Consider the following 23,648-nt stretch of genomic DNA (forward strand, 5'->3'; position numbering starts at 1 on the left):
AAAGTTACAAGTAAATAATAATGTACTTATCTAACTCTCTGTTTCTCTCATAGAATCGTCATCAGTATCATATAGGACATTATAGAGAAGTACTGCCTGCATTGATGTGAATAACGAACTTGGGTAAGATACAAAACTTACTGTCAACTACAGCAGTCTCTGTTACTGCCACTGTCCTCTGACCTCTTTTGTTAGCAATAATATGATTCCTCTTGGATCTGCAATACTATATTACCCTAGCAAGAGTTAAGTAGAGATTTCAGAGTGAATATCAGTTTAGTAGGAGGTAAAGTGAAACCGGAAAAGAGCCTTACAAGTAGAGAAAAGTGTGTGTGTGTGTGTATATATATATATATATATATATTTGTCTGTTCTTTTCACTTATACAAAGTTAGTTGAAAAACTACTAATCATTTAAACTTGGAAACCATTTTGTCTATATGTTTGACTGCGGGCCAATATAGCAGTAAATAAAAGTTTACATGTTACAATTCCACAACCTATAGTGGTCACTTTTACATACCGTATTTTACGGACTATAATGCGCACTGGACTATAAGGCGCATTGCCCATGAGCGCCTTATAGTCCGTCTCGGTTCATATATAAGGCGCACCGGACTATAAGGCGCAGTCCGGTGCGCATTATATGTTATTGAAAGCGGCGGCAGGCAGACTTTGCCAGCGGCCGCTTAACCCCCCGCGTGCCAGCCGCTTCTATTGGAAGCGCTCGGCAGGCGAGGAGGGGCTCTATCAGCAAAATCATGCTGATAGAGCCCAACCGTAAAAGTTACATTAAACTACCCCCTCGTTTTAAAATAAAACCCTGAAACAGAATGTGAAACTTACCGAGCAGTGCAGGGTGGGCGGGCATTCAGGCCTCCTCTTCCCCGATGTTCCGTCCTCCGCCGCTCGCTAACTGATAATGGCCTGGGCGCATGCGCAGTAGCCGTAGTAGAAGCATTATGATATTGCGCATGCGCCCAGGCCATTATCAGTTCGCGAGCGCCGGAGGAAGTGGTCAGGACATCGGAGGAAGAGGAGGCCTGAATGCCCGCCCGCCCTGCACTGCTCGGTAAGTTTCACGTTCTGTTTCAGGGTTCTGTTTCACGCCGGCGTGACAGCAGGGCTGCCGGACACTTCCTATTCATTTCTATGGGAGCCGGCATGCGAGCGCTCCCCATAGAAATGAATGGACTGCTTTTTTCCATTCATTTCTATGGGGAGCGCTCGCATGCCGGCTCCCATAGAAATGAATGGGAAGTGTCTGTCCATTCATTTCTATGGGGAGCGCTCGCATGCCGGCTCCCATAGAAATGAATAGGAAGTGTCCGGCAGCCCTGCTGTAACGCCGGCGTGTACGGCTGTGATACACGCCGGCGTTCCGTAGTGTGAATGCACCCTTACGGTGCCTTTTATGTATGTATGGAAGCGGCACGCAGACTTTGCCGCCGCTTCCATCCATATATAAGGCGCACCGGACTATAAGCCGCACTTACGATTTCTGAGGAAATCGTAGGTTTTTATGTGCGCCTTATAGTCCGGAAAATACGGTACACATCAACCATTTTATCACCTCTATGATGATTTATTGCTTGTTATTCTGTGTTCTTAAAGTATATACGGTAATTAAGGATTGGAAGGCATTAATTATTTTAATGACGGATACTTGTAAATAGACTTAAAGTCCTCTTTAGCAGTAAGAAGTAACAAGAGGTACCATATACAGGTAATACCGTCAAACTACACATGATTCTGCCAGCATTGCTTCATAGTAAACCTATCTAGTTTTGTTCTTTTGTTTACTAGGCTCCAAAAACACTTTTACTACATGTATTTCTCATATATTTTGTAAGCCGTGTTTCAAAATGGGCTTTATGACATAAGTTGCTACACATTTCTCTACATCTTGTAGGCAGGTGGAGGGAAAGGTTGTGGAGGGAAGATATATCCCATTGAGATGGCTCCTCTCAATAGATAATGGATGAATCCAGTTCCGGGTGTTGGGTGTAATCATAGACCCGGGTTCAAAAGCTCTGGCCCTGAGTTTGGTAGCAACAGCAGTGGAGCCTTAAAGGGGTTGTCCCATAACAGGGATCTTATCTATACTGCTAGTTTATGTGGATTTAAGTCTTTTCCTAAACTCATTGCTTTATCAAAACTGCTTTGTTTGGCTGCTATCTTAATTTATTCACTTCATTGTTTACACTCAGTTTCTATGGCCACTGGGCTTATCTGCTAATTTCCCAAGTGACATAGCTGCCTGCTCTCAGGGGGCTGAGTGACTGAGCTCCTCCGATGGGGGAGGGGGAGGTGAGATTTCTGAACTCTATCTTCAGCTCTTCCACTTATCAGCCGATTTAATTGAATTTGGCTGATAAGGGCTGAGATAGGGAGTCCATTACCTCTTTATGTAATGCAAACTGACTCAAATCCAGCTCTGCTACATCAGCCTCTACATCAGCTTCATACTGTGGTAATGCATTTACAACCAATCCCTCATTACTAACTGCAAACATAGCAGATAGCAGAGCAAGTGAAACCCCAGCCACCAATGTACCAAGAAATCCAGGAAGTGAAGAGAGCACAGAGCCCAGAGCCTGCAGGTTGGTGAAAAAGGTTATGGGAATACCCCTTTAACCCTGTCCAGAAGGTTGGGTGTGGCTCACTTTTTGCTGCTGCTATTGAGAGCTGAGGACCCGAACTCTCTGGTTATGTGGAGAACTACAAGTGCCAGCCTGCTGAGCTGATGGACTGTGCTGCCTTGTGGCTAAAGTAAACCATTTGTTTTATGTTTCCTTTTGCTGGACAAAGCTTTGTGTTGAACTTTGTGAACTGCACCTAATAAAACGGCACCAGTTTGAACGTGAAGAGACCACTCTCCATGTGTGTTTACTTGCCTGATAACCAGCCCAAGGTTCCGCAGTTACAATGTTATAGAGATAACTATTATCATATAATATATATATCCTATTAATATTATAAATGTGAAAGTTTGTGAGTTTGGATGTTTGTGGGTTTGTGTGTTCGGATGTTTGTTAGTCAATCACGCAAAACCCGCTCGACCGATTTGGCTGAAATTTTCCACAAACATAGTTAATACACCCCATTGCGCAATAGGCTACTTTTCGTCACAATAGCGCACATACGGACCCCCACAAACCCCAAACTCACATCACCATCTCTGCAATCTCACACACTTTGGACCATAGCAAGCCACAAAATTCATATTGCCCTCTGCAGCCTCGCCCCTAATCCCACACAATCTCATATACATATACTTTACCACTTTGCCCCTCACCTTAACGATACTCCAGGAGGTTCTCTTTAACGCTCCGGAGCAGCCATGTTTGCCGACCCCCACCGCTCTGACAATCCGCGACACCGCCCACCCATGTCAATACCCCTAGGCGGTCTAATAAATGCAAAAAAAAAGTTTAAAAAAAGTAAAAAAAATATTAAAAAAAAAAAGGATTAAAAATTCAAATCACCCCCCTTTCCCTAGAACACATATAAAAGTAGTTAAAAACTGTGAAACACATACATGTTAGGTATCCCCGCGTCCAAAATCGCCCGCTCTACAAAGCTATACAAATATTTTTCCTGTTCGGTAAACGCCGTAGTGGGAAAAATGGTCAAAAGTGCCAAACCGCCGTTTTTTCACTGTTTTGATTCTGATAAAAATTTGAATAAAAAGTGATCAAAGCAATAACATTTCCTGAAGATGGTAGAACTACAAAGTACACCCAGTCCCGCAAAAAAAGATGCCCTATACATCCCCGTACACGCACGTATAAAAAAGTTACGGCTGTCGGAATATGGCGACTTTTCAAAAAAAAATTTTTTAACAGTTTTGGATTTGTTTTTAAGGGGTCAAAATGTAACTAAAACCATATAAATTTGGTATCCCCGGAATCGTAACGAAACACAGAATACAGGGGACATGTCATTTTGGTTGCACAGTGAACGCCGTAAAACCAAAGCCCGTAAGAAAGTCGCAGAAATGCATTTTTTCTTGAAATCCACCCCATTTTGAATTTTTTCCCTGCTTCCCAGTACATTATATAGAATAATTAATGGTGGCATCATGAAGAAAAAATTGTCCCGCAAAAATTAAGACCTCATATGGCTCTGGGAGCGGAGAAATAAAAAAGTTATGGGGTTTAGAAGGAGGGGAGTCAAAAACGAAAATCAAAAAATGCCATCGGCGGGAAAGGGTTAACTTCAAATACCTCTGTCCCAAAGTCACTATGTAAAGTTTCTCACAACACCGTATATATAGCAGCTGAAATACAAAATAACTTCAACACAAAAGTCTCACGTATTCTCTGAATTACAGCAACAACAAGATACAAAGTTACATTTCATATCCCATACCTTATACACACTACGAAAACCTTACCCACGCCTGTATATACCCACTGCTACAATCACCGCAGACGAAGTCGCGGGTACCAGCTAGTATGTATATATATATATATATATATATATATATATATATATATATATATATATATACACTCACCGGCCACTTTATTAGGTACACCTGTCCAACTGCTCGTTAACACTTAATTTCTAATCAGCCAATCACATGGCGGCAACTCAGTGCATTTAGGCATGTAGACATGGTCAAGACAATCTCCTGCAGTTCAAACCGAGCATCAGTATGGGGAAGAAAGGTGATTTGAGTGCCTTTGAACGTGGCATGGTTGTTGGTGCCAGAAGGGCTGGTCTTTGTATTTCAGAAACTGCTGATCTACTGGGATTTTCACGCACAACCATCTCTAGGGTTTACAGAGAATGGTCCGAAAAAGAAAAAACATCCAGTGAGCGGCAGTTCTGTGGGCGGAAATGCGTTGTTGATGCCAGAGGTCAGAGGAGAATGGCCAGACTGGTTCGAGCTGATAGAAAGGCAACAGTGACTCAAATAGCCACCCGTTACAACCAAGGTAGCCAGAAGAGCATCTCTGAACGCACAGTACGTCGAACTTTGAGGCAGATGGGCTACAGCAGCAGAAGACCACACCGGGTGCCACTCCTTTCAGCTAAGAACAGGAAACTGAGGCTACAATTTGCACAAGCTCATCAAAATTGGACAATTGAAGATTGGAAAAACGTTGCCTGGTCTGATGAGTCTCGATTTCTGCTGCGACATTCGGATGGTAGGGTCAGAATTTGGCGTCAACAACATGAAAGCATGGATCCATCCTGCCTTGTATCAACGGTTCAGGCTGGTGGTGGTGGTGGTGCCATGGTGTGGGGAATATTTTCTTGGCACTCTTTGGGCCCCTTGGTACCAATTGAGCATCGTTGCAACACCAAAGCCTACCTGAGTATTGTTGCTGACCATGTCCATCCCTTTATGACCACAATGTACCCAACATCTGATGGCTACTTTCAGCAGGATAATGCGCCATGTCATAAAGCTGGAATCATCTCAGACTGGTTTCTTGAACATGACAATGAGTTCACTGTACTCCAATGGCCTCCACAGTCACCAGATCTCAATCCAATAGAGCATCTTTGGGATGTGGTGGAACGGGAGATTCGCATCATGGATGTGCAGCCGACAAATCTGCGGCAACTGTGTGATGCCATCATGTCAATATGGACCAAAATCTCTGAGGAATGCTTCCAGCACCTTGTTGAATCTATGCCACGAAGAATTGAGGCAGTTCTGAAGGCAAAAGGGGGTCCAACCCGTTACTAGCATGGTGTACCTAATAAAGTGGCCGGTGAGTGTATATATTTTTTTACTTTTGATGCTTTATAGTGTGACTTACTTGTAAATTAAAGATTTTTTTCTGCGACTTATATATTGATGAACTATCCTTGGGATAGGACATCAATATGGAATTGGTGGGGAGTCTGCCAGCTATGACCCTCCCATTGATCAGCTAATTGAAGAGGCCCCCAGCACTGCAGCCTCTTCAATGAATACTAAACACAGCACCATAAATTCCATAGGTGGTGAGACTGAGGTTGAATAGGACTGAGCTACTGTCATGATATCATTGGCACATGGAAGAGGCCGCAGTGCATGTGAGTGCAGCAATGTCTTCAGTTTATTGGTGCGAGTCCTAGGTGTTTGACCCCCACTGATCACATATTGATGACCTTTTCTACGGATAGTCAGAAAAAAACTCTAAACCTGATCAATTTTAACAAATAAGAAGATATATTGTATGGTGTTTATTACAGTAATTTACACTTTATATACTACTCATGTGGTCAAAGTGTAGCAAAGATGTCTAAGACAGAAATGGTTCATTTCACTTGGCTTCCACTGTCCATGAGACTCTGTTATGCTATTTTATAAAGCAAAAAATAAAATAAAATTTGATGGACCCATACGAAGTCAAAGAGATCAGTTATGATATATTACAAAATGGATTTGCATCATCCATCATGAATCATTCAGATAGGGACCTCTTGGCGTCATGATGAGAGGCTCACTCTTGTTAAGCTGATGGCCTATGATATCATGTGCATTATTCTCTATTTAAATCATTTCAGTAGTAGAATATTATTTCTTATTATGGGTTGCTCTTTCTTTAGAAAGCCACAATAAGGGATTAACTTGGGCGTATGATTACTTCTAACTTTGCAGTAGAGAGGGGACCACCACTGTATCTTTATAAAACCTGTAGAGTTGTTTCATTTTTTTTCGCTTTTGTTTTTTTTTTTTTTCAAATGAAGAAATTCTAAACAGGCTGGAGACAAAGAATTTAAGTTTTTCCAGTCTGATATTATTGTGTTCATTTTGCATAGCAGAATGATAAATCCTACAGTTTTACTTGCCTTGGCTAATGCATCTTAAAATTGATTATAGGATATACATATTAAGTAAAACTATTTGTTCTGTACCCTCGGAAAGATATTTTCATAATGCAGAGAGGGCATCCAGCTAGTGTTATTTATCATGGCTTTGTCTGAAATATTTCGCCATTTAGGTATTCAGAGCATGTACTGTACACAATGATCAAGAAACCTACTTAGGCTGTTACACAGCAGTGGCAGACTAAAAACAAGCTGTGTGTGTCATCCCAGACTTGTAATACTCTTGCAATTGCGCCTCTTGTAGTGTTTGTAGGTCAGCAGGAAATAGTGGTGCAGACAAAAGGAGTAACACATGACTGGGGGATCATATTATACTATAAGGCCTTGTCTGTGGTATGCAGCCACTGGGATACATGAGCTGTGTACCTATAACCGTAGATGTTAACTGAAGATCAAGGTACTTTTTTTTTTTTTTACTTGAGATATAGTAGCAAAATCTTTTGCTGTCATAGGCTATATGCTGTGTCTGTCTTATGTTTATTTCCTCTTTTCCATTGAGGACAAATGCATGCTCTGCAGAGCTAAGTTTGCATGTATATAGAGTGGTTTGGTGGAAAGTTGTTGTTCAAATATTCATTCTGTCATCATCTATTAAAGGTGTATAGACATGAGATTTTTCGTGGCCATGCGTATGACGTCTTAGCTAAAGCTTCTCCTCTGAACAGTGTATTACATCTTACTATAGATAGATTAACACTTGACTTGGGGATGAGGCTATGGTCTCCTCCCGGGTTACTTAACTGCCTGACCCGCATTAACCCCCCTTTAAACACCCCCCTTTCCTTTTACCTCTAACCCAATAAGGACTAGGACACCTGTATTGGATTTTAAATTTGGCCTATGCAGGCCGATTTATTAAACACGTTAACAATCAAAATTCTTATCACAAACCGCCTAATACGGGCGGTAGTTACATAACTACACATTATAAAATGACATTATAAACAATTGTAACAGATTACACAACTATAAAGTGCAAACATAAAACACAGTAAACATAGCAAGAGGCACTGCCCCATCTACCCAGGTGCAGCAGCACCCACCTCGGGTAGTCTCCTTTACTTGAAACTACAAGAAGCCTGACCCCTGAGGGACCTTAGCCCTACCAGAGGACAACCCAGGCTTCCACACTCCACCCCAGGATCCCCATACCGCTGATGAGGTCCTAGCACTGACCACTAGACCTCTCACCCCCCACTAACCCCCGCTAAACCCAGCTAAGAACCCACTACCCCCAAAATAAGGGCGGGCGGGTGGGCCAATCTCTGTGTGCACGCAAGCTGGAATGCCCTAACTGTCACCCGTGCCCCCTACTATAATACCTCTGACCCCTCCCCTTATTTTCGCGCCACAAAACAAACCTCCACTTAACCCCTTACGTCCCCTAATCCTCCCCCCAGTCATGTGGGCCCTATCCCCTAGTGTCTTGGGCCTTTCTTGACTTGGGGATGAGGCTATGGTCTCCTCCCGGGTTACTTAACTGCCTGACCCGCATTAACCCCCCTTTAAACACCCCCCTTTCCTTTTACCTCTAACCCAATAAGGACTAGGACACCTGTATTGGATTTTAAATTTGGCCTATGCAGGCCGATTTATTAAACACGTTAACAATCAAAATTCTTATCACAAACCGCCTAATACGGGCGGTAGTTACATAACTACACATTATAAAATGACATTATAAACAATTGTAACAGATTACACAACTATAAAGTGCAAACATAAAACACAGTAAACATAGCAAGAGGCACTGCCCCATCTACCCAGGTGCAGCAGCACCCACCTCGGGTAGTCTCCTTTACTTGAAACTACAAGAAGCCTGACCCCTGAGGGACCTTAGCCCTACCAGAGGACAACCCAGGCTTCCACACTCCACCCCAGGATCCCCATACCGCTGATGAGGTCCTAGCACTGACCACTAGACCTCTCACCCCCCACTAACCCCCGCCACAGACTTCCGGGCATGACCCACCCCCCTTATGCCCGGGAGTCCCGCCACAAAGAGACAGCACGCTCCAGACCATCACGCAAAGCTAACATCCACAAATCAGCCCCAATGGCATTCAAATGCACCCCATCGCTCCTCAAATGCTCCAACGAAGGGACCTCTAAATCCCTATGCCGCACCACCAACCCCCCATTCCTAACCACAAAACGAGCAACAACCCGATTAATCTTAATTCGCGCCTTATCTATGCGAGCAGGCGACCGAGCATGGCGCCATACCAACCGTGCCACAATATCGGACCACACTACAACAATACCTGGGAACTCCTCCAGGAGCCGCAAAATGTCGAACTTGATGTCACGAATAAGCTCCCTGGAGGGCCGCTGACCCAGGTCATTGCCACCCACATGCAGGACTACCACATGAGGAGGGCGATCCACGCGACAAAATTGATGGAATTCAGGCAGAACCCGACTCCACACCATACCCCGCACTCCGATCCAACGAACTACAGCCTCCTCACGCCGCAGACCCAGCTGACGACCTTCTGGACGCACATCAGCGCGAAGTGCGCACCAAAAGACATATGAATGTCCCAAAATCCAGATTAGACAGGGACCTACAACAAAACAAGAGAAAAAATTGAACCAACCACAAACCCAACAACCAAAAAAAAAAAAAAAAAAAAAGAAAAACCCCAAAGCAAAGCTGACCCCCCCGACACCCTTAACCACACTAACGCAACAAAGAGGGCCGAATGTAGAGACGAAACCTATCGGACTCCCAACGTCCAATACGACGCACCACTTCATCCCCAAGACCCCACCGAGACGCCTCCGTAGCAGCCCCGATGCGAAAAGAGTGGGACCCATACTCACCAGGAGCCTCACCCAACTGCCCCAGAGCCCTACGGAAAACGGCAACAAACTGAAAACGGGAGAGCGACCCGCCGTCCCGATGCATCAACAAAGGACCCGGACCCGAGCCCCGCACCCGCAACCACTCCCGCACACAAGACACTGGACAACACTCAACACCAGGAAGAGCATGCAAAACCACCAACTGGCCCCGGCCAACCTGATCCGTTTTTGAACAGCGTAAACGACATTCAACCCGATCATCCAGCACATCAACCTCCCCAATGAGCAAGCCCCCCACCACTGACACAGACCCACTCACAAGCTCCCCCACACGAAAAGCCTCGAAAAAGGCCAACACAAAGGCCACTTTAAACAGTAGCGCCTCATAAGGCGAAAAACAAAGAGCAGGCAAACAACCCACCAAACGACACAAAAGGGGAAAAGACACAGGCCGCCGAGAATCCCGCCTTGAGACACCTCTCCGGAACCCACGCATGGCCTGCCGTACCATAAACTCCTTTGTCACATCCCGCACACCCCGAAGCCGGAACAAAAAGGCTAATCCCGACAACCGATGAGACAGAACAGTCGCTGAACGGCCACCAGCAAAAGCCTCACCGACCCAGGACAACACAAGAACCAAACGCTCCTCATCCGAATCGCCAATTCCCGCAGTCGCACAATCACGCTCCCAATCACACCAAACCTGCTGGTAACGCCGCCAAGTCCCAACTGACACAGACCGCTGCACTAACTCTGCCGCGGCACGGACACCAGCGACCACAGATGATCCGGGCACACCTCGCCGACTGCCGCCGCTCCCGGAACCAATTCCCGAAACCTGCAAAACTGGAAACGCGAAAGGGCGTCAGCCACAGAGTTTAGAACCCCCGGAACGTGGCGAGCGGTGACACAAACATTGAGTTCAAGACACCGGAGCACCAAATGCCGAAGTAATGACACCACCGGCGGCGACTTCGCCGTCTGCGAATTGATGACAAATACAACAGCACTGTTATCACAATGAAAGCACACACGCCTGTCCCGGAACTCCTGCCCCCACAGCTCCACTGCTACAAGAATCGGAAACAGCTCGAGCAGCGCAAGGTTAGCAACCAAGCCCGCCGCCACCCAGTCTTCAGGCCAAGCACCCGCACACCAACGCCCCTGGAAATATGCCCCAAAGCCAGCCGACCCCGCTGCATCAGTGAACAAGTCAAGTTCAGTACTGCGCACCACCTCTGGCAACCAGAGCGAACAACCATTAAAACGAGCCAGAAAGGAATCCCAAACACGCAGGTCCGCCCTCACGTCAGCCGTGAGCCGAACGAAGTGATGCGGCGACCGCACGCCCGCAGTCAAGGCGGCCAAACGCCGACAGAACACCCGGCCCATGGGCATGATGCGGCAAGCAAAATTAAGCTTGCCCAACAGCGACTGCACCTCCCGCAAGCGAACCTTCCGCAACCCTTGAAACAACCGAACCGTATCCCGCAAATCCCCCAATTTATCAGCCGGCAACCGCGACTCCATACGCACCGAATCCAATTCGATACCCAGGAACTTCATCACAACAGCGGGGCCCTCCGTTTTATCAGGAGCAAGAGGCACCCCAAACAGATCCGCAACCCTCTGCACCGTATGCAACAAAACCAAACACTCAGAGGAACCCCCAGGACCGACACAGAGGAAGTCATCCAAGTAATGGATAACCGACGACAAACCGGACACATCCCGGACCACCCATTCCAGAAAGGAACTAAAAGCTTCAAAGTAGGCGCAGGAAATAGAACAGCCCATCGGCAGACAGCAGTCCACAAAGAACTGTTCTTCCCACGCACACCCGAGCAGATGGAAACTATCAGGGTGGACCGGGAGCAAACGAAAAGCCGCCTCAATATCGGTCTTAGCCATGAGAGCACCCCGCCCCGCACGCCGCACCAACTCAACCGCCCTATCAAACGACGCATACGACACAGAAGACAACGAGGGATCGATCCCATCATTCACAGACGCCCCAGCCGGGAACGAAAGGTGATGAATCAGGCGGAACTTATTAGGCTCACGCTTCGGCACAACACCAAGTGGCGACACCCGCAGGTGAGGCCACGGCGGGACAGAAAACGGGCCCGCCATCCTGCCAAGTTCCACCTCCTTCATCAACTTTGCCCCAACCACCTCCGGATGATCCCTGGCCGACTTAAGATTCCTAGGCCGAAAAACAGGAGCAGCAGCATCGAAAGGGATGCGAAACCCCTCCGAAAAACCATCCCCCAACAACCGCGCCGCCGACCGATCAGGGTACCTATTTAGGAAAGGTCGCATTGCTGCGACCTTCACCGGCGTCCTCCCTCTTCTCCCCAACACCGCCAGCCTTACCCTTTCCCCGCTTGAAGCATTTATCAAGCCCGTGTGACCCGCCGCAACCGGAGCACTCGTGCTTAAAGCGGCAGGAAGTACCGAACTTGCACTGCCCTTCGTTGAATTGCCAGCAGTAACCCTTCCGCTGCGACGCCGAGGACCCGGCCCCAGAGCCGAAACCCCCGGCACCCCCCCGAAAGGGCGCCGCCATCAAGCGCATCCACAAGGAGATTTCCTTGTGATCCCAGCCTTGCTCCGGCCGAACCGCCTTACGTTGCCTGAACTGCTCATCATAGCGCAGCCAGGCAACGCCGCCATACACCCGGTGAGCATCACCGATGGCGTCTTGGTAACCAAATAAAGCCGAGCAATGCTCCGGCTCCTTCTCCCCAATGACACTCGCCAAGATGGAAAACGCCTGCAACCAATTGGTGAATGTCTTGGGAATTAACCGATACCGCCGCTTCTCCTCATCATCCTTCTTAGAGTCGCTAGGCTTCACTTTATCTAAATTAAATTTATCCAGAGGGAGCAGCGAAAAAATTTCGACATACTCCCCCTTCCAGATCCGTTCCCGGACCTCCTGTTTCAGATGAGCCCCCAGGGGGCTCTCAAAACACACATAAATCTCCCCTTTCGCCCGATCGTCGAGCCGCACTATATCCTCAGCCTTCTCTTTCTCCTTACCCTTACCCCCAGCACTAGAGTCGGACCCCTCATCCACCACCTCAGCCGACGGAGTCACTACAGCCTCCCCCGAACCCACCGCCGCCGTAGCAGCCGCAGCGACCGCAGACACAGCGCCCCCCCCGACACCCGCATGCTCTACAGGAGGAACCCAAACCCCAGTCGGCCCCGCAGACCCAGGAACACCACTACCACCCACTAACCACTGCAACAGGCCCACCAGCTGCCCCCAAACCTCCGGACCCGGGCCACCCACACCACCCCCTACAGGCTCCGCTACCCCCCCACCACCAGAAACAGAGCCCACATCTAGCAAAGGACCCTCCTCACCTGGCTGCGCCAGGGGGCGCCCTGCACCAGCCGCTCCTGGTCCCGAATCCGGATGCACCGCCGACGGAGGAGACTGACACTCCCCTTCTTCAGCACTGGAGGACCCAGCGCCATCCTCCAAAGGCTGCACCGCAGCAGCAGAAGAGCGGCAGACTCGCCGCGCAGACGGCCTATCACCGGCGCCATCTTGTTGTGGCCTCTTCCGGCCCCGAACGGAAGTCCCGCCTCTCGAAGTCCCGGCCTCGCCGGAAACACAGGCCGCAGAAGCACGCGAGCCCTCAGTGGCTGAAGGAACTGCCGAACCAGGGAGCACACCAGAGGGGCAGTCCCCGCCCGCTGACGTCACGCGCCGGGCACGCCCCCCGGCCGAAGCGCGAGAGGCCGCCGCACGGGTCCTGGGAGGAGAAGGGAGGGGGGAAGAGGAAGCAGCAGCGCGACCCCCCTCCGGACGGTCCCGGCACTGGAGAGGATTCCTCCCACGCTCCGGGAGGGCGCCGACAGAGCTGCGCCGGGCCACCGAAGCTGGAGGGTCCCGCCTGGGGCTCCTAGAACGCCGCCGGACCCCGCTCAGGAGAAAAGCGCTCCGGAGGCCGAGACCTCCGAGCGCGGGAAGATGAAGCCAGGGGTGACGTCCCCTGGCCTGGGGACCCATGAATCGCCGCCATGAGCCGCTCCTCCAACGCCCGGCCTCCATGGACAGCCGCAGCAGAACGGACCAGGGAAAAAATAGCATCCAGGTCGGCCATTGCGAAGGTAAGACATACCACACCAATCTCTGTGTGCACGCAAGCTGGAATGCCCTAACTGTCACCCGTGCCCCCTACTATAATACCTCTGACCCCTCCCCTTATTTTCGCGCCACAAAACAAACCTCCACTTAACCCCTTACGTCCCCTAATCCTCCCCCCAGTCATGTGGGACCTATCCCCTAGTGTCTTGGGCCTTTCTAAATACGATTATGTACATTATTGTATATTTTATGTAGACTTTTTTGTATACCTTGTTACATCCTACAATTTCACAACCACATGAAGATATATTAAATGTGAAGAAACTGTGTGACAGTGGGCAGGGGTCTGTTAAATCTTGTTCAACCATCTTTTAACCTTTTTCCAGATATTAGCATCTTCCCAGAGTAACACAGGATGAAAGGCAAGTGTTTGTATCTTCAGTGTAAGTGTTCTTGAGTCTGGATACTGCTGTGTGCCTCCGAATCCCATGCTGTTTTGGCTCAGATTCTGAATACAGAAGCCATTAAATGTGTCAGGAACTGAATGCATTAAACTTGGCATACAATTTGATGTGTTATGTAAAAATGATCCCTTGTGACATAAACGAAATAAAATATTATGGTTGGGTGATATCCTGCAACAAAGTCCTTTTTGGCAAGTCAATTAAAATAAAGTAATGGCACCAATCTATGCTACATTTACTGTTGGACTACTAGTGAAAAATGGTCCCCAGAGTCATCTACATACCATCAGTTCATAAGGTGCATAAAAAAACGGCAAATATACCATCCATAATGTGAGCATATGTTTTTTGCCACAAGTGCTCACAACCCACAACTTTATTCTCCATGGTTGGTTAGTTTTATTGTAAACCATACATTTTGATCAGATTTCAGACTAGACTAGAAATACCGTGGACATGGGGGAGTCATGTGAATGGGTGATCTGATACATGCTATAGTCAAAAATCTTTGTTTTGAACAATTTTTGTCTAACTATACCTTATTTTTAAGGTGAAACTTAAAGATGTATTCCCATCTCATGGATCCTATCTAATGCTAACTTATATAAATTCAAGAGCTTTCCTAAGTACATCACTTTAGCAATGCTGCTTTGTTTGTCTGCTATGATAAATTATTCCTCCTATTATATATACAGCATTTCCTTGGTACCTGTCCTGCCCTGTAATAACCGGTCTGAGGGATGAGTCACTGCTCTCTGGGTGGGCTTAGTTCTCTCCTGTTATGTACAGCTTTGCTTTCAGGACAATCAGTTCAGCTAATTGTAGTTTGCTGATAAAAGCTCAGACGATGTATTTTATCTCTCACTTTGTAAATACAAAGATAACATTGAGTCCATTCTGTCTGGGAGCATGTAGGTTTTTTTTTGTTCCTCTCCAACCCTCTGTAATGTGTTATACATTTATAGTGCATATTATTTGATCTGCATTTATATTAGACTAGCCTCTGCCCGCGACTTCGTGTGTGGGTTGTTGGCGTCTATGATCTTCCTATATTCAGCAAATTGCTGCTGTCAATGGTTTGCCTGCTCAGGCATTTCGGCATCTCTCAAGCTGTCCTGCTGTGATTGTTCTGGCATTTCAGCAGCTTGCTGGGATGTCATATAATGAGCGTGTTGTTGTTCCCCCTCAACTCCACTTGAGGAGAACTCTGTGACTTTTGGCTACCTTCATAGCTCTTGTTGTTTGCGACAAATTAGATTTTTCCTGGCATGTTTAAAATTGGCAAACTGCCAATTTGGATGAAAGGTGCTTTCCCATCCAGCGTGTCAGCATGTTGCCTGGAGCAGATCAGATAATATGCAAATGCATGTACACTGAGAGTTAGTGTGTGTTTACACAGAGAGATAACAGCCCTGGCTTTATCAGAAGCTGAGATAAGCTGCTGCTAGAGCAGTGTAATATAGTATGTGAACATAACTTCATAACAGTCGTGAAGCCATGTCATTTACCAGGATAAAAAGTAACCTATGTTTTAATCAAGGTTACAAACTATCTATGTGCCAAATTTCATTCAAATCCTTTCGGCCGTTTTTTTGCGTGATTCAATAACAAACACACAAACTTTCACATTTATAATATTAGTAGGATTTCCAGTAATCATAATAATCTCTCATGGTAAAGCAAATATATGTATAAAGTGAGGTTCTTCATAGTATCCTGTTCATCAAACAGTTTAACGGGTCTGTATCAGCAAAATGATGCCCCCCCCCCCCCCCCCCGTTTTACAATAAAAACATATTTGTAAATCATACCTATTGTGCACGGTGGGCTTATCTGCTCATTTCCCAAGTGAAGTAGCTGCCTGCTCTCAGGGGGGAGAGGGAGGGGCTGACAAGCAACGGAGCTCCTCAGATAAGGGAGGGGGAGGTGAGAGCTCCGGGATTACTGTGCTGTCTATCTTCAGCTTTTCCATTTATCAGCCAGTTTAATTGAATTTGGCTTATAAGGGCTGAGATAAGGAGTCCGTTACCACTGTATGTAATGCAAGCTGACTCAAATCCAGCTCTGCTACATCAGTTTCCACATCAGATTTATACTGTGGTAATGCATTTACAACCAATCCCTCATTACTTACTGCAAACATAGCAGATAGCAGAGCAAGTGAAACCCCGCCCACCAATGTGCCGAGAAATCCAGGAAGTGAAGAGAGCACAGAGCCCTGCAGGCTGCAGATCAAGAGTTATGGAAATACCCCTTTAACTGAAGAGTGCATGGTAATCACATGACAGATGGTATTCTTGAGACTATGCCTTTAATTACACAAATGTACCTACTGTAACCAAATTCATTTCACCCAATACAGAATAGAGTTTATGTATTGATCACTGGGTAACTGTAAAGTTACAGTAAGCCTATAGTAAGTCAAGCTGAGTTTCCCAAGAGTGTCTTTTCTTTAGTTTGGAGATATGCGTGTCTGTATAACTCGCCATTGATCTTGTAGAGGTGAGGGAAGACCAGATCGATACTTTGTAATTAACATTGTTTTGTGCTTGCTGAATTCTGCCAGTGCAATAAGGAGCTAAGTTGTGACTTACTGCTGTCTTCTGCAAAACTCCTGTAGCATTAGATTTCCTAACATGTATTTTTTATTGAATGTGTTAATTGTGAGTTATCACACGTGACCATCAAGTACATTTCCATTACACATGAACATGCATTTACATGTTTAGGTTGTTCCATGCAGTTTTTAAAGTCAAAACCAGGAGTGGATTAAAAAAAAGAGTAGCGCTTGTCATTTCTATCTTTCCCATCATGATTCACAGCTAGTTTTGGCTTCAAAAACGAAGACTGTCTACTAGAGACAAAACTTTAGGTTCCCGGGCCCCAATTCAAAATCTGTAATGGGCCCCACACTTACTATGTGTTACCCTTAATACTGGTGTCTTCCTATGTTGTAAGTACACCCTTTGGGCGCCCTCAGGCTCCTGGTGACTGTTACCCGTGCCCCTCTATGGCTATGCCCCTGCAATCAGCTACTAATATATATGAAAACTTATAATTGGAAACACTTTAGGCCTCTGCGTACTATATTTTGTTTTTATTACATTTACTGATGATTCACTAAAACCACTCACATCTCATTTCAGAATATATTAGGGAATTGCCTTATTTTATATTGACAAATATTTATTAAAACATATTTTTTATAATTTGTTCATATTTTGATATTTTATTTTCTACATGACCATAGAGACTCCAATTTGCATGAGCTGCTGCAAACGTTGGCCCAGATATTCAGTTTTACAGCAAATACCTGGACATAAAAATGAAAAAATAAAATAAAATACTGGTTTATTTTGTATTGGAGAATGTTGCTGACACTCTCTGATGACCTCTGCATAGTACAGGGAATCAGGGCCGCATGTGGCGTGTCAGGGGTGGTCTCAATGGGACCACTTAAGTATATTGGATGATAGTCAAATTTAAAGACTTGAGTCCACACAGAGACAAATTGAACCTGGGTAGAAGCATAAGTTTATTGTATACATCATGTCTTCTTATACCAATTCTCAGTAGGCGACTATGGGCGTGTAATATATGAATAAGCAATTTTAATATCCAATGACAATTTCCCAAAAAAGTAAATTCCCATCAAACCACATGATAGCTGAAGTAATGTTAGCTGACATCATCTTGTTAAATGACAAGGCAAAGTCCCAATGACTATCTACTATTAATTTTATCTTTACTGTATTAATATGACTTTATTATGATCTGGTTTATTATGGGGTGCAGAATTCTGTCTGCACATATTCTGATTAAGGGTCCATTCACATGGAGTAACGTGACGCGTGACCTGGCACGTATACGGCGTGTGAGATTTTGAGCGCCGTAAAAGCTCCCATTGATTTCAAATGTATTCATTTCCCTATCAGGCGTAAACACCACGGCAAAAACTGCAGCGTTTCATAGTCCCTGAAAAGTGGATCTTGTGAATCCCATCTACACACTGTGGAAAAATACACGCAACAGGCACATTTTCCAAAAACGCAGGTTTTTTCCGCATCGCTTTTTTCCAAGGGCTCGCTATGTGGGGCTTGAGCCTTATTCTGTTTTTCATTTTCTGCTCTATTTTATATTTTCAGGGTTTTTTTTTCTTCTTTCTTTTATATTTCATGTAATTCATCAAATGGCTGTAGAACTCCATATATATCAGTCTGTGGACTGGTAGCAGATACACTGCAGAGAATCAGAACACCCCACAAGGTCTCTGGGAGCTGAAATAAGTGATAAAGATAATAACCTATTATAAAAAGTTTGTGTCTTTGGATGTTTGGATGTTTGTTCCTCAATCACGCTAAAACGCCTGGACGGATTTGCCTCAAATTTTCCACAAACATAGTTTTTCCTTAGGATTGAAACCTACGCTACTTTTCGTGCCGCTAAACAACATGGCTGCTTAGCAGGACAGTCCCAAAAGTAGGTCTCCTAGCCCCAGCTGTACAATCACACACACTTCCTTGCATTTCCAGCCCCAAACTACCTGCACTCTCCATATTGTTGCCTCTACGGTAGCCCTAACCCCACTCCGTCACATTTACATGTATTTCCTGACCTTACACAGTCACGTTAAGCAGAGTAACAAAGGTGACGCTCTGGCACCGCCATCTTTTCTCAACAGCCGCGCGCCACCACTTGGCCACTCACACTAACTGCACTTCACTGATGACGCCACACGCACAGTTCCCGCGTACACGTCAGACCGCACAGCGCACACACAGCCTGGCCCGCACTGCCACAACTCGGTGTTGCAATTCCACAGTCATCCCCGACCCTGCAACTTACCTTCACTGCCTGCACACTCAGCGGTAAGTTTGCAGCACACACATAAGCTGCCCTGCTCTTTCTCCTTTGTCTTCCGCCCCAGCCTTTCAACACAGCCGCCCGGCCAGCCGACACATGACATTACCTCTGGCCTATAACACCACTTCCCCCCCTAAAAAAGTTTAAAAAATCGTCAAAACCTCTTCTACGCCGGGTATACACTGGCCCAAGGTGTACAGGACCACCATCGCAACCTTCTTGCGGCGGCACGGCCCTCTGTCACATCCACCGCCACTCTCAAACTCACGGCGGCCACTTTCCTGCCGTCTGGTCACCATAGCAACCGGGTCTCCACACACGGAGGCCCGATGCTCATGGCAACCATTAACAAGTAAGACTCCCCCCACCCACACATCCATTCAATCATCCATCCATACCTTCAAAGTTGCAGCCCGGCTCCTACCTGCCCACTTTGCAAGAGCCGACCTGTTCCGCTGCCAGCCGGGACCATACTGCAGCCTCCCAGCCCGGTTATTCAAATCTTACCATTGTGGCTGGGCTATGACCAGCCGCGATAATAAGACACATTCCTGCCCTGTGGTGACCATAGCAACCGGGTGTCCGCCACACATGGAGGCCCGATGCTCATGGCAGCCATTAAGAATTAACCCACCCACCCACCCATCCATCCATCCACCCACCCATCCATCCATCCACCCATCCATCCATCCATCCATCCATCCATCCATCCATCCATCCATTCATACCTTCACAGTTGCAGTCCGGCTCCTGCCTGCCGAATAATCTCACAGTTTCACACGTCTGTCTCCACCCAATTCTCCAAACACCGCAAACGAAGTCGCGGGTAAAAGCTAATACATCAATAAATCTCTGAATTATTTTAAAATGTATGTTCAAGGCAAACTTATTCTTTAACTCAAAAACCTCAAAACACACATTTCAATGCTCATGGCTTCACTAAGCTCAGAAGTAAGCTGCTTTATTTCCATGACTAGCAATGCAATGACCTTGGCTCCTGGAATAATATTAATTAATGCTGCCATTATTGTCAGTCAGGTCACTACTGTATTCACTCAGTGCCAGGGTTGCAAGCATGGGGATCTCTAAAAATTCCTCAAATAGCAGTATACATAGATCTCAGCCTTCTTTCAAGTTGGGAGTGGACTTAGATTTACTCAGGATCGTTTGGGGTTTTTTGAAAAGACGAGGACATATGTTTGCAAAGCAAGATTCATCGAACAAATAAAAAAAGAAAAACAAAAATAGAGTGTCAGAGATCTATAAATGCACCTTTGATGCCACAGCTTTATACCTCTTGAATTGGTTATATTTGTTCCAGAACTCAGCGCCTATGTTCATGTTCTATATTCATATTAATATGCCTTTTTTTTGCTACAGAATTGTGCAAGCCTCTGATACGTAAGTGCTGGGAGAATGGATTGTTGTCATATTGCCACTTGTTGACCACAAATGGTACTGCAGTCATCTACCCCCTTTCACATTTCATTCTCTTTTTTCACCCTTCTGTTTTCTCCGAATGAGGAAGCATCACTTTGCATAATTTTCTATATTGCTTGACTTGAGTTCCAGCACTGGGTTGCTGCTATAGATTATGAACAACTGATAGCCTGCAAATAAAAGGAATAGAAGAGCCGTGGTGTAAATGTTAGTGTAATGTATTATTAATAGTTTGATGTCTCAGCTCCTCTTTGCTTGACTTGCTGTTGTAGGTATGTGGCTTGACAAGTACCTTGATTTGTAATTGCTCTTTCCATGGAGTGTGAGATAACATCAGCACAGTTTGGGTGTCCTGCATGTAGTGCTGAAATTGATCAGCTTGCCATCATAGGCTGTAAAATTCACCGTAATGCCTAGGAAAGCAGGTCTGTACGTTTGCATTGTCACCAGAATGAAATTTTTTTTGATAATATATCTTTCCTTTCTCCATGATATGAGTTTTGGGCATGTAGCAATATGACTTGTTCACTCCACCCAGTTTCCCTATTTTTATAGAATATATATATATATATATATATATATATATATATATATATATATATTATATATGTATTTTACATAAAATCCACTGTGGTATCTAGAAGCAGTCACGGACTACAACATATTTATGGTGTTATGCATTGCTGTGAGGATCACAGTGGACTCCGAACATAAATTTTGTGTAGACTTTTAGGCTAAAGCCACAAATAGAGTCCCGCAGCAAAAAAGCACCATGGGAAAAACCATGGTGGCAACGTATCGCAGTTTTCCCCTTAACTCTTTTCACAGAAAGTCCGCTGAGGTTTCCTCTGCAGGCTTTTTGTTTCTATTATATCTATAGAGAAACCGCTGGCATTTCCATAGGTATAATTGACATGCTGTGATTTCCAAAACTACAATGGTTTTGGAAATTGCAGTATGTCTGTAGTGCATATTTTTCGACAAGGTATAGATGGGGATCGCGAGAATCCCAGCTACCTTGCAGTGACTGTAAAACATAGCATCTTTTTCCGCGGTGTTTCCACCATGGCTAACTTGCGGCATTTACACCACGTGGGGCCCAGGCCTTAAAGTCTGCCACTAAACATGCATTCTCTACACCAGGGGTCCTCAAACTTTTTAAACAGTGGGCCGGAGGCAGAGCAGGTCGCACAGACATCGGGAGCGGTGCCCTCCAATAGGTAAAGTGAAGTGCGCTCCATGGCCTGGCCAGAGCTCCCCAGGAGCTTCATTATAAATGCACGCCTGCCGGCGTTGTCGGCGGGGCTAGACAGAAGTGCTTGGTGGGTCGCATGTGACCCTCGGGCCGCAGTTTGAGGACCCCTGCTCTACATATTTGCAGCTTCTTGTTCCTATGTCTCATTGACTAATTTGTTTTGCAGGATTTCCCTGTAGAGCAAGGTATATGTGTTTGAGGTCAGAGACATGTCTGTGTTTCGGGGCCATATTTCTGCATTTGAAGTTATATTTTTCCTTGTTCCATACAGGAATCTCCCCTTGCAAGTTTCCAGACTTAAACCGTCCTTCAGTCAAGCTGTCTGATCTGAAACCCCTGACAAACATACTTGGCTTCTTTGCAATGACCTGTAAACAAGCCTGATCTACAACTGTATTAACATCCTGGACATAATTACTTACCTATATCCTCGGATGTATATTGTACATTGAGTTAACAGTAGACATGCTCTAACTTATAACTACAACAATGACATGACATAATTCATAACTATGACCTACCCTTAGGATATGTCATCAGTTGAGCTCCAACACCCATGAATCAGCTGTTTGTAGTGGCCCAGTGCTCACAGGCCGTGTGATGTCACCTTTCTCGATTACATGGCCTGTTTGCAGCTCCGTCCCTTTGAAGATAATGGACTGAGCTGTGATACAAAAATTACTATAAAGCATGCAGCACTCACCATATTGCTGCATCCTTTTCAGACTGCTGATAGTACCCCTGCTGTTCTTTAACCCTTTCCCATCGCAGATATTTTCATTTTCTTTTCCTCCCCGCAAAATCCATTTTTTTGTTTTCTGTTCATGTTTAATTTACTGTTTAGTTTACTGTACTACTATTTTTTACAGATTTTCCAAAGGTCTAGTCTTCGTTCCTTTGTTTCCTTCTATAAATATATATAGCTACTGCATAACATGATGATATTGTAAAGACATCAGCATTAATGACTTCCCTGTTTTTCAGAAATAGGAAGCTCATCTTCATATAACTGGCTGAGTTAGCTGATCTGGAGGCACACATTGCTTTACATTATGAACTTATGGTCCCAGTTACATGTTTTTAGTAGTTGTGATGTGCTCTATGTTGTATGAGTTAATTTCCGCAAGTCTTATGTGGATAATAAATGTTCAGCAGATTAACTACCACATCTTCTAATTCCAGTTCTGCCTCATCAGCAGAGTTCATAATAACCACGGCCAGAATTAGCATAGCCTATAGCATATAGCAGGCCTGATGGCAGATGATGGTCTGCCCCTCCATTACACAGCATTGCTCAGACCTCGTCAAGTTTTCATTAATAAGCAATATGAATTTGGCTAACTTGGCAAAACCATAGATTTCTGTACGTCATGACTAGTTATGCAAACATGTTTAGGTGTAGGTCAAACCTCTGTATAACAATTTTACAATTTTATTTATGGGGCTGGGGGACATACTTGTCACCCAAGTATGTTTAGGTGTAGGTCAGACCTCTGCATAAGAGTTTTACAATTTTAGTTATGGGGATGGGGGACTTGTTACCATTTTGGTTGAGGAAATGGGGAAGTATAAATCCTACCAAAAAACTGGGTCAAAACACCACCTTTTTCAATCCTATATATGTATGATTTTGCTGGGATTACTACCAAAAATTCAGGAGAGTTCAGAAAATTTTTGACAGTTAACAAATATTGTGGTGATGATATGAACACATATTCCCCTTTGCTAGTACTGTTGGTCCCATGTATAGTGTTATGATATACGGTATGATAGTATCAACAGTGTCTAGTCATTGGATAAAAAAAGCATGTATATATATGCTGTTTTGTCTTAGGCTGGATTCACATCTGCGTTGGAGTCTTTGCAGCAGACT

At 45.5% G+C, this 23,648-nt stretch overlaps 1 protein-coding gene across 1 annotated transcript in view; it reads left to right on the forward strand.

The window, feature by feature from the left end:
- The window catches only part of ARVCF (ARVCF delta catenin family member), a 531,145-nt gene that overhangs the window by 198,973 nt on the left and 308,524 nt on the right, over positions 1-23,648 (forward strand). Inside the window, exon 3 of the mRNA XM_075275546.1 lies at positions 54-123. The gene's annotated coding sequence lies outside the window, so the exon portion shown is untranslated. The remainder of the gene's footprint in view (positions 1-53; positions 124-23,648) is intronic.

This window comes from Leptodactylus fuscus, chromosome 1 (genome assembly GCF_031893055.1).
Source record: "Leptodactylus fuscus isolate aLepFus1 chromosome 1, aLepFus1.hap2, whole genome shotgun sequence".
In the NCBI taxonomy this organism is placed as follows: Eukaryota; Metazoa; Chordata; class Amphibia; order Anura; family Leptodactylidae; genus Leptodactylus; species Leptodactylus fuscus.